This window comes from Equus przewalskii, chromosome 19 (genome assembly GCF_037783145.1).
Source record: "Equus przewalskii isolate Varuska chromosome 19, EquPr2, whole genome shotgun sequence".
In the NCBI taxonomy this organism is placed as follows: Eukaryota; Metazoa; Chordata; class Mammalia; order Perissodactyla; family Equidae; genus Equus; species Equus przewalskii.
This window is the reverse complement of record NC_091849.1, coordinates 40,441,841-40,456,159: the sequence shown is the minus strand read 5'-3', so window position 1 is coordinate 40,456,159 and position 14,319 is coordinate 40,441,841. Positions and strand designations below refer to the sequence as shown.

Sequence of the window (14,319 nt, the reverse complement as noted above, 5' to 3'; positions counted from 1 at the left end):
TCTGATAAAGAGACACTGGATGTTTGCTATTAAATCTCTGCCACGTAAAAGTGTGAACCAGCTCTGGCACCTGTCCCAGGTCCACCGACTCAGGTGGAAGACGGCAGAGGGATCGTCCCTCGAGGTCATGGCTGTTTGAATAGAAGAAAGGGACCCCTGTGCTTGGGTCTCTTACTTTCCAGATGGACTTACTCTCAGAGGGCTTGTAGGGTGTAGGAATGAAGAATGCGGGTAGAGGTCATTCTTGGGGTCATTTTAGGGCCGTCCCCCCTCCCCGTTGGATATCTGTAGCATCTCCATATGAGTGCTCTGGTCCCTGGACATGTTCTCCTGTTTCCTCTTTTATAAAATGTGGATGACAATAGGGTTCATAAGGCCAAAGGGAAGAATAATAGAGGAAATTAATACAAAACTCTTAGCAAAATACTTGGCACATGGTAGGAACTCAAATAGAGTAGCAGTTTATTATTATTATATACGTGTGAGTCACAGACTAGTGCATTTTTGTGTGTGTGCACACGTGCTACATAAACGTGTGTGTGCATGAGTACACGATTGTTCATGGAGGAGATGGCAGGAAAGACAGAATGAGACACTCGGGCAGGCTGTGTGGATTGGTGGCTTCGAGTCTTTGTGTACTATCACTTTGTGTCCCCTGTCACCCAGCAGGGTGGAGCAGGGCAGGGCCAGCAGTGATGGGCCAGCCTCTCACAGAACTGAGTTCCCAAGGGAGGCGCTTTAACATTAAAAATTCCGCAGTCCGATTTTGAGGGCAACAGGCAGAAAGAAGCTGGGTTGCCAAGCAACCAGCCATTAACAGGAAATTAGCCGCTCATCTCTGAATGTCCTGTCCCTTTTCCATCCCACTTCTCCCTGTTCTTCCGAACAGAAACACACACACACACACACACACACACAAGACATACAGACACACACAGAGCAATATAACTGAGTGCCACCAGGAAATTCTAGAGAGAGAATTCACATCACTGGGCTCACCACAGGGTGAGCAGGCAGGCCAGGGAATCCCCAGCCCCATCCTCTCTCCACACATCCCCGCTTTTCCTCCGGAGGCACCCTTCCCCTGCTCACCCTCTCCAGCCACAGATCAGTCCTATGGGTCCAGTGGGCCCCGATGTCGCTGTGCACATGTTCCTTCTGTCTCCTGGTCCCACTGGGAGCTCCCTGAGCGCAGGGACCGTTTCTCCTCCACGAGGCTGGGAACTCCTCGTGAGGGCTGGGAGGCCGTCTCCCAAGTCTAACCTCTCAAACCTTACTCAAAATTGATCCTGAATCCCACTCCTAAACCTGATGTTCCACCAGGGTTCTTGTTTCAGGACTGAGCTGGGCAGCACCTGTGGTCAAAAGGGACGGGCCTTACCAACAGCTGCTCGGGGTGTGTATGTCATCAGTGACCCACCCAGGGGAAGGAGAGGCGAGGAGAATAGTCTTGCTCATCTCCTAGGAACGGCGAGGCCAGACCAGTGTCCTGGAGCTCAGGCCATGGGCCACTTCTGCCTCAACCCCATCCCAACAGGGGAGGATGAAGCAGGGGCCCTTTCCCTGGATCCGTGCTGCCCTGGTTGTAGCAGTGAGGCTTGGGGTGTCCTCATAGCTACAAATATATCTGGAGAGAAAGCAATACACAGGGTCACTACCTGCAGCCTGAGTCATATTTCTAGAAAGCTGACCTCGAGTCTTGAGGACCATCCTCAAACCATCCTTCCCCTCCACTGACATGGACAACTGATATTCAGTTAGTCATGTCAATTGGGCCAGACACTGTGCTAGACTCTGCTGTGATACCGCCCATCCCCAGAAGGAGCCCGTGGCCCAGGGAAAGAAGCAGACAGGGAAATAGTCAACTCCAGTTGTTATGTGCTCAACAGAGTCACAGCAAGTGCCATGGAGACCCAAGAAGGGAGCGAGTCAATCTGTAGAGGTTGGATGGGGGTGGAGAGAGGATTCAAGGAGCAGGTGACATTTCAACTGGGCTTCAGAGTGGGATTAGCAGACATTTGATCCTGTCCAAAACATCCATAAGACATTTGGTCCACATCAAAAGGTCTTTAGCATTTGGGACATTTTGGACAGAGCCAATTGTCCTGCAAGGTGGAGTATGAATAGAAGTCTTCCAGAGAGAAATGTTTGAAAGAGAGTAGGGGAGAGGGTATTCCAAGCAGAGGTAATAATCTGGACACAGAGGCTGAGTATTTATAAATAATCACCTTTCAGGACTCCAGGGAGAGTCTTGCTGTATTTTGGAAGTAAACATCTAAAAAACAGTGGGATGGGCATGAGGAGGTTCGGGCCCCAGCTCTGGCCCTGACTGTCGATGCATCCTCAGACAAGTTATGTCACCTCCCTGGGCTTCAGTTTTCTTGTCTGTAAAAGGAGGGTTTTGCGTGGCCTCTGAGGTTCTTCCCGACTCTGACGAGCCACGGCTTTGTGTGTGAAGTGTGCATTTGATGCAGGGGAACAAGGGAGGCTCAGGTGGGCGTGTGCAGGGGCTGCGGGGGAGTTGGGTCTAGAGGCTAGAATGCCTTTCTCCTCCTGCCTTCCCCCTCCCCTCTCCACCCCTCTGGGACCACCTCCAATGCCTTCCTGGGGTCACCAGGCAGTGCAGACCACTCTGAGAATAGCAGTGACCTTTGCGGAAAATTGCCCACTTTAGAAGATTTAGCTGCATTTAAAATCAATGTGGGAGGCTTTTAGGCAGGGACTGGCAGGTATGCCGGAGTGCAAGGACGGGCTGGGAAGTGTCCTGGAGACCCAACAGGTAGTTCTGATGCCGCCCCTGCCTAGGAACACTCTGGGCTGGGAGAGTGGACTTGAGACCCAGCAGTGATGTCTTGTTTCCCCCAAAGCGCTGGCCTGTGAGCAGCGTTATTAACACGGGAGACGAAGGTGACAAGCGGTGTGGAGGAAGGGCTTGTCCTGAATCTCCTTGGTCTCCAGCCTCTCCCAGACAGCACAGGTTACGGAGCAGCAGAGCAGGGTGCTGTCTGGATGTCTTTCCTGTCCCACCAATGCATTCCTTCTCTTGAGTACAGGAATGTCTCAGAAAGATGAGAAAGCTTAACACAGGAGGAGGTCAGCCTCATAGACTTTCTGGAGGACACTATAAAGGAAAGAACGAGGAGGTGCCTGAAAGGGAGGTGAGAGGACCTCTGAGACAGCCTGGTGCCACACTCAGAGACCTTGCCTGGAGATCTTTGGGAAGCCTCCCCTACTGCCAGGCAGCAGACTTGTAGGACCCGCTGACCCTGTCTCAGCCTCCCACCATCTCGACTTTCAATACCCTTCAAGGCCTCAGGGAAGACGACAGTCCTGCTGTGACAGGAGCAGAGTGAGGAGAGCTTGACCTGCCACCCCTGTCCCCAGGGTGGTCACTGCTTCCTGGCCTGAGGCTTCGAATCTTCAAACCTTTTCTTTAATGTGAGAGAAGTGTAATTTATTTGTCAAATCAAAGGCTCCTTAGCTGTGCAGAGGCTGCTCAGCCCAAACACCCTCGCTGTGGGCAGAGCAGTGCCTGATGACTTACCACGGGTGTGCTTGCGCATATTTAATTTAATTTGTATTTATGAAGCACTGGGCTGGCTGCCTACATGGGGCCTGTGTGCTTGAATGCTCCCTTTTGCGGGCATTTCCGTCTGCAGGCAGACATGCATGCACGTGTATCTGTTTGGTGTATAGACATATGCTGTCGGATGCCAGCATCTGTGTTCACCCCTCGTGTTGCCGGGCGGGTGGTTCTAGGTGGTATTTGCCTACATGAAGATGCAAAGGGATGCACAGGAGGGGCGGGCAGAGGAGAGCCCACAGAAAGCCTGTGCACGGGAGCATCTCCTGCACTGTGCCTAGACCATACCAAATCTCAGAGAAGCTGTAAAAGGCTGGGGCCCTAGGGCATGGAGGGCTGCAAAGCCCTAGGTCTATGGAGATTCAGGCTCATTAGTCTTGGGGGACTTCAAGAGACCAGTGCCTCCCTTTGCCCTCCATCTGGGCAAAGGATTTCCCATCATAGCCCTGTGTCCCCTTGTCATGAACCCTGTAAGCATGTTCCAGCCTCCTCTCCCCATTTGAACAGGGGCTGGCTGGCTGGGGAGGAAGACGGTATAGATATGGGGGGCTTGGTGAGCACCTAGGCAGACGAGAGGCTAAGGAAAATGGGGCCCTGCTCATTACCTTTCCCAAGAGGGGAGCAGACAGCAGTGGTTGGAGCCCCTGGATTACAACCCCAAGGCCGGGCTTCCCGGACCCAACTTGGAGGCCTCATCTGACGACAGATCTTGGCTGGAGGGTCTGGAGATGCAGAGCATAGAGACGAGGCAGGCTGAAAGGCAGGCCACAAAAGGACAGGTCTCCTTATCCAGAAGGAAGGTGTGTTCTCAGTTTTTATAGGGCCCTAGAAAAGAAGAGGCAGGTTTCCCTACGTGGAGCTGGTTGGGAGGCAGGCTTGTTTAAGGGTTCAGGGAAAGTGCTGATGAAATTGAAAGGATGATGCGTTGGGGGAGGGGCTGCTCACCTCAGGATAGAAAGATACCATCCACGCCCCCCCACCCACAAGACGTGTGGTTGGGGAGCCTGAGGGGGTTTTCCATCTCTTGATGCCCCTCCCTCCCCTCCTGAGCTTGCTTTTCCCTGGGTCCTTTCTCTCCAAGGTTTCTCCATCCAGCCTCTCCTCGGCCCAGCTGGCCAGCCTCTCTTCTGGCTCCCGAGGGACCACCGCATGCCCGGCTCATCTCTCTGTGACGGCACCAAAGGTTCTGCATGGTTCCCTCCACACCTCCCAGCTCCCCCTCTCAGGGAACCAGCGAGCTTTGGAGATTGTTAAAGCACAGCACGTAATTACCATTCTGGGCTGGTTGTGCGCAGGTGGGGACCGCAGGACTCTGGGAACTGGGGGGTCGCCTCACTCTGCATCCCCGTGCTTTCATTCTCTCCCTCCGGTTTGCGTGGATTCACCCGTGTCCTCCTCCTTTTCTGCATCTGTCTCTGCTCTTCCCCAGCATCTCCCTCCTCCTCTCCCTCTCTGGCCCCAGGCCCTGTGTCTCCTTCCTGCTTTTCCAGGCTCCAGCTGCTGCTCAAGCTTTGACTGTTACGCTCTTTTCCTCTTCCCGTTTCTTATCCTCGTGTCTGCCTGCCTCTTCTCTTCAAGCGTTCTGATCTTGCTTTCAGTTCCTCTCTCTGTCTCCCTGTGGGTCTCTCCCTCTGTCAGCCTGTCTACATCTCTCTCTCCTCCCACACCCCACCCCACTGCTCCCCTCCCTTTCTAACTGCAAATGTTCAAATAAATGAAAAAGGCCAAACCCCATGTGCCTGGCGGTAGAAAGTAACTTTGTAACCCCAGGAGGGTGGCAGAGACTGTGTAGAACAAAAGATTCCCAATTACTGCCGCTCAGGGCTGGGCTTCCTGCTCTAAAAAAAGAGGAGTTCCAGGCAGGAGAGCAGAGGGGTCTTCGTGAAACTGTGGGGCTGAAGGGCAGGCAGCAGTGGGGTGAAAGGACCCCAGACACGTTCTCAGCCCCCCGACACTCCATGGGTAGTTTCACCTCTCTCCTCATCCGCTCCAGATCCCAAAACTTCTCTCCATCTGGTTCCCCGGGGCATGTTGATGTTGACGCCCACTGGGACCCCCCACACACACCTGGACCATTAGAATCTGTACCCCATCCCAGACTCACAGTTTCCCAGGCCACAGCTCTGTCACAGACAGGTGACAGGGAATGTCACCTCACAAGCTCCAAATTCTGGGCTTATCTCAGTGAGCTCCTGTCTCCTGGGCACTAACCTGAGCTGTTCTTGAACTCATTTACATTCCCTCCCTCATTTTCTTCTCCGATGGGGAGAGGATTGGGAACGGGGCTTTCCAAAATCAAGAGGACCACCTCTGTGAAGTCTAGGAAAAGCTGGTATAGATCTGAGTTAGAGATCCAGGGTTCGAATCCCCCTCTCCTTGTGACCTCGGGTAGGTTATTTAATCTCTCAGAACCCCAGTTTCCACATGTGTGAAATGTGGGCTTAATAATATCTATTTTATAGAAGAATAATAACATCTATTTTACAGAATAATAATAACAATAATCATGATATCCTACAGGTAACGCCTATCTCAAGGATCCACTTATTAGGAATAAGTGTGGCTGGTGATCTGCCAGGCCACAGACACAGCGGCTGCTTGGAGCCACCTCTGCTGGATCTCAGGTTCACAGTTTCACCTTTGGGTTTATCCAGGAGGTCCAGGTGGATTGCACAGGTCCTGATGGCTTATTTAGATGGATTTCTGAATGAAACGCAGAATTTGGGCAGTGTGCTTGGCAGGGGCTGCCAGTGTCCTCCCTTGTCCGTTCAGCCCTTAGCATTTCCCCAGCTGGCCCAGTGCTGAATGTCAGCAGCTGTAACTCGGCCTGAGGGCCCTCGCTGGAATCTGCTGGGGCAGGACAGAGGTACTGGGAATTAAGGCCCCTGGGAGCAGCCCTCCATGGCTGCCTGAAGCTGGTGGATAAACACTCCAGCTCCCTCGCCCTGAGGAAGGAAATCTCTGAAGCTCAGTGCCACACTGTTACCCAAGGTCCCCTGCAGGATTGAGCTCCAGGTTCCTCAGTGTTAATCAGCTTGATGACACATCCCATGTTGGTTCCTCACCTTCTCTGTCCCTACCAGATGTGTTTTACCTCCAAAATAAACAACATGAGCCCACATCCTCACCCCAGTGTCTGCTTCTGCAGGAAGCCAAACGAAGATGGCGTGGCGGTGTGCTAAGACTTTGGGTCTTAGAGTCAGGAGCCCTGGGCTGTCGTTCCAACACTGACGTAACTTAGCTGAAGGCTCTTGCCTCTTGACCAATTTTGATCTTGAAATAAACGGGGCTACTGAAAATTCCTTTCGCACCCATCCTAGAGGCTGAAGTGAGGATCAAATGAGAGGGTGCAGGTGAAACATGATGGCAAACCATAAAGCGATGTCAAGAGTCACTGCCATCATGAAGATTTCGTCTTGTCCATTCAACCTCAGCATGGAAGGCCCTTTGGGAGGGAGGCCTCTGGGCCATCTCCCCTGGCACAAAGTCGGCCGAGCCTGTCTGTCAGCCCCTTTTCATCCCGTGTGTACCTTGTGCCCTGTGATTCCATACCTTCACCTGCTTTCCTGACTTTGAAGTATTTAAAGGCCCTCTTATTATGGGCTTTGGATTCCTCACAAAGGACTCCTCGCATTCTTTTCCTGGACATTTGGCTTCAAGTTCGCATCTGACTTTTTCCCATAATAAATAATTAATAATAAAATGTAAATACATGAGTAGATTATGGATGTTTAACTGATGCCTTTCCTTTGTGTGACCTCTTTTTCTCTGCTAGTTAGCCTTGCAGAGGTATTTTCTTTTTTTTTTTCCTTTTCCAGAAACTCTTTTTGATCCTCAGCACACATTTTTCCTGGCTTTCAACGAGGATTTTCTTTATTTTTTTCCAATAGTCTGTGGGTTTCTTATTCTTTTAAAATGTTTTTTTAAACATTCCTTTCGATTTTTCCCCTTAACACACGCTTTCATTTTCTTTCTCTCTCCAAGAAATGAGCAGCAGCATAATGGGTATTTTTGGCTTTGCCACCGGGGGTTGAACTTCGAGGTGCTGAAGTCTGAAGGAGGCAGAGCTTCACCCACAAATGCTTCCTGCCCAGGGCCTGCCCTTCCCTCCAGAAGAACCCCGTCCTTCCCAGCCCCGAATTCAGCAAGGCCCGTGTGTGTGATGGGCGTCCCTAATCTCTATCACCACTGGGGACTTGCTGTGCCATGTCACTTTATCACTCACGCCAGCTGCCTGCTCTTGCCGCACCTCGCCCTTAATTAATTACACCCTCGGATGCAAGGAGCCATCTCCCTCCCAGTGACAGCCTTCAAGCCCCGTCAGATGAAGAAGCAAAATCCTTTCATCTTTCCTGATGGCTCCTCTCTTTCTGTATCATTTTTTTCTTTCCTGCCAGCCCTGGCTCCTCCACAGGCCTGCCCGTGCTCCTGGCCCAAAGCCATCCCAGGGGGCCTGGACTCTGCAGTGAAATCAAGCTCCAGGAAGCAGGTTGTGGGCCCATCGGGTGGGGCAGAAAACAAAGGCAGGGGGTTTAGTCTTAGGAGGCCCCAGAAACCAGTGGCCAGAAATGGTTAGAGGGTGTGGGTGGGGCGCATGGGTGATGTGAAGTCTGGGTTAGAGGGAGTAGTGGCTGCCAGAGACCAGAGACGGGCTTTTGGGGTGCTTGTGATGACGTAGGGAGAGTAGGTGCCCTTGGTTTCAGGTCCTGCTATTGTGTCACATATGGTGAGAGGCTGTGCAAACTGAGGCACAGACAGCAATGGGTTCTGCAAACCATGCCCCAGACGGCACCCCCAACAGTGATAAGGCTCAGCAAAGAGTAGCACAGAGTGATCGGCTCTGTAGCCATGGCACCCACAGGGCAGACAGCATAACTCCAACCGTGACAGACTCTCAGACAGGTGGTGAGCGGCCCAGCATGCCGTGCAACCAACAGGGCCAAGCTCTGCAAACACTGTGACTGCAACCATGACAGGCTCTGCAAACAGGGACCCAGGCAGTGAGGAGCGTTGCAGATGAGGCCTATGACAGTGACGGACTCTGGACATGCACAGAGACAGTGGCACTGACCCTGACGCCTGAGCAGACAGAGGAACCAGGAGGAACGGACTCTGTCGACACCAGACACCAACAGAGGCAGTGACAAGCACAGCACACAGTGACACAAATGGCGCAGCTTCTCTCAAACTCACTGACACCGCAAATAAAACCAAACTTCAAGAAGGACAAACAGTGCCACGCTCTCCAAATGGTGACACAGGCAGTGACAAGCTTTGCAAACAGCTCCGAGCTCTGCAAATAATGATGCACGAGGCCAAGCTCAGCAAACAGCCAGTGTAGCCGCAAGCGGGGTGTGGACAGCAAATTGGGGCCACAGCCGCTTATTTCAGACACAGGCCCTGAGAGCACCCATCCTACCACCTTCTCCAGAATTCCCGAGCTCGCTCACCATCTCTCCACTGTTCGCCTCTCCTTTAATTGGCAAACGCGTCACGTGGCCGGCTCTCCCTTCCTCTTCTCTGTGGTTCCCTTCCTCTTAGATGCAGAACCAGGGCCCAGTGCCCTCTGGAACCCGCTCCTCTCAGCGGGGGGACCCCGTCCCAGAAAGTAGCACCCTCCACCCAGGCCCTCATACTCTCCCCTCCTGCATTTCAGCGGCTGAGGTGCGCCCTGCTCCTCAGACTGTCCTGCCTAGTGGGAGCTGCCCCTGCCTGCCAGGAAGAGGGACAGGGAGGGGAGTGACCACCCACAGGGCATGTTAAGCCCTGTGTGCACATTCTCGGCTTCACGCTACACCGTAGCCTGTGAGGAGTGGGATACAAGGAGACAGAAGCACGGAGAGGGCAGTTTACTTGCCAGGGTCACGGAGCGCCCACACTGTAGCCATCTTTTCGATTCTAAGGCTGATGAGTCACTATTACGGGCAACGTAGCAAAGCGGTTAGGTGTGCAGACTGGGCAAGGCCTGCTTGAATCCTGGCTCTGTGACCTGTGGGAAATCATCTAACCTCTCTGTTGCTTGGTTTCCTCATCTGGAAGAATGGGGATAATAATCATCGTCACCTCAGAGTGTTTGGGTGAGAGAGAATTACGTGAGTTAATACGTGTAAAACACCCAAAGGAGTTTTTTGGGAAGCTGGACCTAGCCAGCCCCTCAGGGTGGCTCTGGTCTCATCTCCTCCTCCTCCCCCTTGCCCGTCCCCGGTACTGCCCCCTTGCTCTCCCTCAAATGTGCCAGCCCACGTTCTCTCTTAGGGGCCCTGATGTGCACGCTCTGTCCCCTCTGTCTGGGTCGGGCTTTCCCAGCGTGCACCTGGCTTTCTCCCTCACCTCCCTCAGGTCTCTGCTTGAAGGTCACCTCCACAGAGAGACTTTCCCTAACCACCTGAGTTAAAATAACAACCTCCCCAACTCCCATCCCCCTTGCCCTGCTTTCTTCCTCTCATGGCATTCGTCACTGCCGTCCCCGCCATCTTGTAAGCTCCGGGAGGGAGGGCATGGAGGTCAGGGGGTGGGGTGCGAATTTAAACAGGACGGTTTGGGAAAGCCTTCAGGGCCTGTGGGAGGTGAGGGAGCAGTGCTGTGGCTCCCTGGGGACGGAACCGACGAGGAGGAGGGTATGTGAAGGAGGAAGGTGTCGCTGTCTCTTCACGCTGACCCCTTCCCTTGGGACTGGCTCAGCCAGGCCTGTCCTGCGGAAGGTGGAAGGTGAGGTGCCCTTTGGGGCGCTCATGCTCACTCCTAGCAGCAAGGGAGTGCCCCACGCCCTGGCCTCAACCCTGATTGCCTCTGCTTGTCCCTCTTCAGGAACCCCTGGGGGTGAACAGACAGGGGGGCTGAAAAATGCAAAAACAAAACTGCCCAGGAGAAAGCCGCATCCGGATGAGCACCAGCAGGGGTGGTCCCCCTCTCCCCAAGCCCAGTCTGTCCCCTTTCAGCTCTCCTACCTGCGTGACAGAGTTCTCCCTCTTTGCCCTCCAGAAAAGGCCTGGGCTACCAGAGAGAAGGTAACAACAGAAGGAACAGGCGAGGGGAGATGACACCAGCATGCACAGTGCCTTCAGGGCGGCACAGAGCACCGAGAGACAGGCTCTGAGGCTGGAAGCTTGCCGCTTCCTTTAGGAGGCTTCCTCCAACGCCGGGGCTTACAGGCTGGGTCAGCTGACAGCCTCTTGACCACTCTCTGAGTCCCGATGCTCCAGGTGTGCGAGGTGGCCGGATGCATAACCCAAAGTCTCGAAGCCCTGGGTTGTGATGTCTGGGCAGCAGAGGGCAAGGATGCTGCCGACCCCTTGGGATGCAGTAAGCACGCAGCCTCCTTTGGGCACTTCCATCGTGGACTGGCTTCTCCTCTAGGCCTGGAGGTGAGATCCTGGGTCTGTAGTGGGTGATCTGAGCATCGAACACAATGTTAGCCCTTTAGGCCTCTTGACCACCGTGTGCGAAAATACCATGCAGGCAGGAAAGTCGCAGCGTAGGGCACCGCCCAGCCGTGTTATCTTTCGGACTTCCAGTCCCTTGAGTAGTTGGTGGGGGGCTGTGCCATCATCCCATCAGGTGACTCAGCCTCTTCCTGTCTCTGTCCCTTCTCCCCAGCCTGTACACCCTGGGGCACCCCTCGAGGCGTGCAGAGCTACTGCCTCCGCCTGCTCAGATTTTCCAGAGCTTGTGGGAAGGAATCAAAGCCTGTCTGTAGAAACTAATGGGCGAGGATTTCAGACTCTGAAAGAGTATTTTAAGAAAATGAAGAAGCAAAGACAAAGATTTGGGAACAAGAGAGAAGCAAGAGGCAAACATCAAAGCTTCAGTTGGATCATGGGGGCATCAGAAGAACGAGGGGCCAGGCAGACCAGTGCTGCAGGGACAGCCCACCTGGTCACGCTGGTTGAGGGCATTATGACGGCATCTGTGAGGAGGCCGATTCATTCACTCACTCACTCGCCCACTCATTCATTCATTTATTCAACCAGTAGTTGTGAGCACCTGCCATATGCCAGGTGTGGGCAGCACAGGGTTGTGGAGTGAGCAAGACAGATGTGGAGCTCACAGTCCAGAGCGGCTGATTTCGGAAGAGCCCATGCTTCCTTCCAAGTCTGTGGTTTCTAGATATCCACCCCAAACTGCACACTGTCAGGGCTTCTGTTAGGGAACCGGCGTCAGTACAGCATGTGGGACGGTGTGTAAGTGGCCGGCGCAGAACAAACCCCGCGTTCAGTTGTAACGGAGCTTTTGGTCAGCTTCACCGCATCCTGAGTTAGAGAGGCCTTTAGTACTGTCACACACAAATACCTGGAACAGGTAGACAGGACACCACTATCAGACAGCTATGGCCAAGACGCTGATATCCCAAGGGACCAAGTCAGGGCGAGATCCTCAACCCACCCCCCAAAACACACATTCACACACAAAGACACACATTCACACACATAGACACATATTCACACACTAACACACACTCACACACATTCACATACACATTCACACACTAGACACATTCACACACAGACACACACATTCATAGACACCCTCCTCCCTCTCTCTGTCCCGCTCACTTGCTGTCTCTCCTGCAGACGCTGTCTTAAACAGCGCGTCCTCTGGCCGCGTTGCAGACAGGAGGCTCAGGGACGACGCGGTTAGGAACGGGTCCTCTGGAGTCAGACAGCCCTACATCCTGCTCCCGGGCCTCCTGCTGACAATCAGCTCTGTATTCTTGGCTAATATTTCTGACCCTCGGTACCTGTTCTGATGAACGAAGGTGACATGTCCACTCACTTCACAGTATTCTTGCAAGACGTAAACGAGATAAATGAGACCAAGCCTGGGAGCTGGACCCTTGTCTTCCTTTGGGGCCAGCATCTCATTCTCTCCCTGTGTGTGCTGGGGTCTCAGTGGGTGGCAGAGCCCACCTTCCACCACAGAACACTTGGCTCTGCTGGTCACACTCACCTGTCCCGGACCCCGGGGCCCCTGAAGCGTTATTTCTGTCTCTGTAACTTCTTTAAGAGTCAACAGTGGCTGAGCTGCTACTCCGGCGGCCAGTGGCCAGTTGGCACCTGTGGTGTAAGCTCCACGTCTAGGGCAGCCTGCAGCAGTGGCATTCATATTTGGACCACTGTAGCAGCATCCCTTTGGGTGTTATTCTTGAGTGTGTAGCTCCACACCTGGTTTTCAGGCCCTTTAGAGATTCTATGAGTAACCAAAGACGTTTTTGGTCAATTCTGTCTCTGTTTACATCAGCCAGAGTTGGTTTCTGTTGCTTGCATCTCAGATCCCAGTCTGATAGGAGAGTGTGAAGTGTTTGGCTCAGCACCTGGAACACTAGCAGGTTCTCAATAAACGTCAGCGATTGGAGATGACATGCGTGAAGTTGGAGGGGGCAGGCCCTGAGGGAGGGGCTGCCGGGAGCTGCTGCAGCCCTCAGGGCAGAGCGTTCAAGTCTCCTACCCCAGTCTTTCCACACAGGCACCAGGAGCTGGAGGGAGCCAGGGCTGCTTTTCTCCACCCCCCCCCCCCCCAGCCCAGCAGGGGCAGTCTTCTTTATGCAGCCTGGATGCCAATGGGGGGGGGGGAGGGGAGGAGCAGCAGAAGACACGTGGATGGTGTTCAGATAAGTGGTTCTAAGTGGGAGCCACACAGTTCCTGCAGCATCCCAGCATCACTTTATTCCCTTTACTCCCCAGGGAAACAAGCCTATGTCTACTTCATCGTCTCTATCTCTGCTCTGACCAATCCCACATCACTGGGCTTCAGAAAGGATCGTGGGGACATGAGGCGGCCCGTGAGGGCAGAGGACTCATGGGGACACCGTCTTCCAGAGCCTGTGGGAGCCGACTACCCTCTACCATGCTCCCTGCCCGCCAAGTGCATGGGCCCTTTCTCCAAACCCCCCTTGCCCCATGGGAGACAAGTACCACCAGGAGGGCCACATCTGGTTGTGCAGTTTGGGGATGGCACAGTGGCACCAGCTGATGCTGTAAGTGGGGCTTCCCTGGGTCCAGCTGAAGGAAGGAGCATCTTCTCTTTCCTTTCCAAGGACTGTCCATGGCCCGGCCACCCTGCAGAGCGACATCTGCCCAGAGTGGGGCACCCTTTTCAAAACCTCCCCCATGGACTAGCGAGGCTTTGGAACTTTGCTGCTATTTTACCAGCTTAATCTCAGTGAGGCAGAATCCTCTCATTTTCTCTTTCTCAGAAGTATTCCTTAATAATCTCTTAAAAATCATGGACTTCAGTTTTCCCCTCTCTCAAGTCTGCGCATGTCTTTCAGCTCCTACTCTCCCTCTCATAGGTCCTTCTGTGGCTGCTGTTATCCACTGGTGACTCCATTTGCTCAGCCGTAGGGACCTCCATGCCCCTTTAGTCCTGTCTCTGCTTGGCAACATATGGGGAGACGTTCATGTCCCTGTCCTGAACACCCCCTTACTCCCCTGGTCCCTGGCCAATTCACTGGGAAGTACCAGGGAGTGTAGGCAGGGCCTGCTGGGGCAGGGGCCACGCCATCCAACACTTCTCCCAGTGGGACCTGGACCTGGCCAGACCCAGGGCTGTGAGACATTTTGGTGCTCGCTCCCCCTGGTAGTAGGACCTGGCTATCTTCCCACTGGCACAGGTCTTTCCCTAAAGGGTCTGAGCAGCGAGGGCAGAAAGCAAAGAGGCTGTTCCTTCATCCCACACAGCGCTGCCCCCTCTGTACTCAGGACACAAACTCTTTACGAATTATATCTTCGAGAGGAAGT

The 14,319-nt window shown here is 53.7% G+C and overlaps 1 long non-coding RNA gene across 1 annotated transcript; it reads right to left on the bottom strand.

Annotated features, from left to right (window-relative positions):
* Positions 1 to 440: 440 nt before the first annotated feature.
* LOC139077175 (uncharacterized) lies at positions 441 to 5,167 on the bottom strand. The gene is made up of 3 exons (XR_011529502.1): positions 4,856 to 5,167; positions 4,189 to 4,408; positions 441 to 3,121 (listed from the first exon to the last, which is right to left on the bottom strand). It is a non-coding gene; the product is annotated as an uncharacterized lncRNA (long non-coding RNA).
* Positions 5,168 to 14,319: the final 9,152 nt, after the last annotated feature.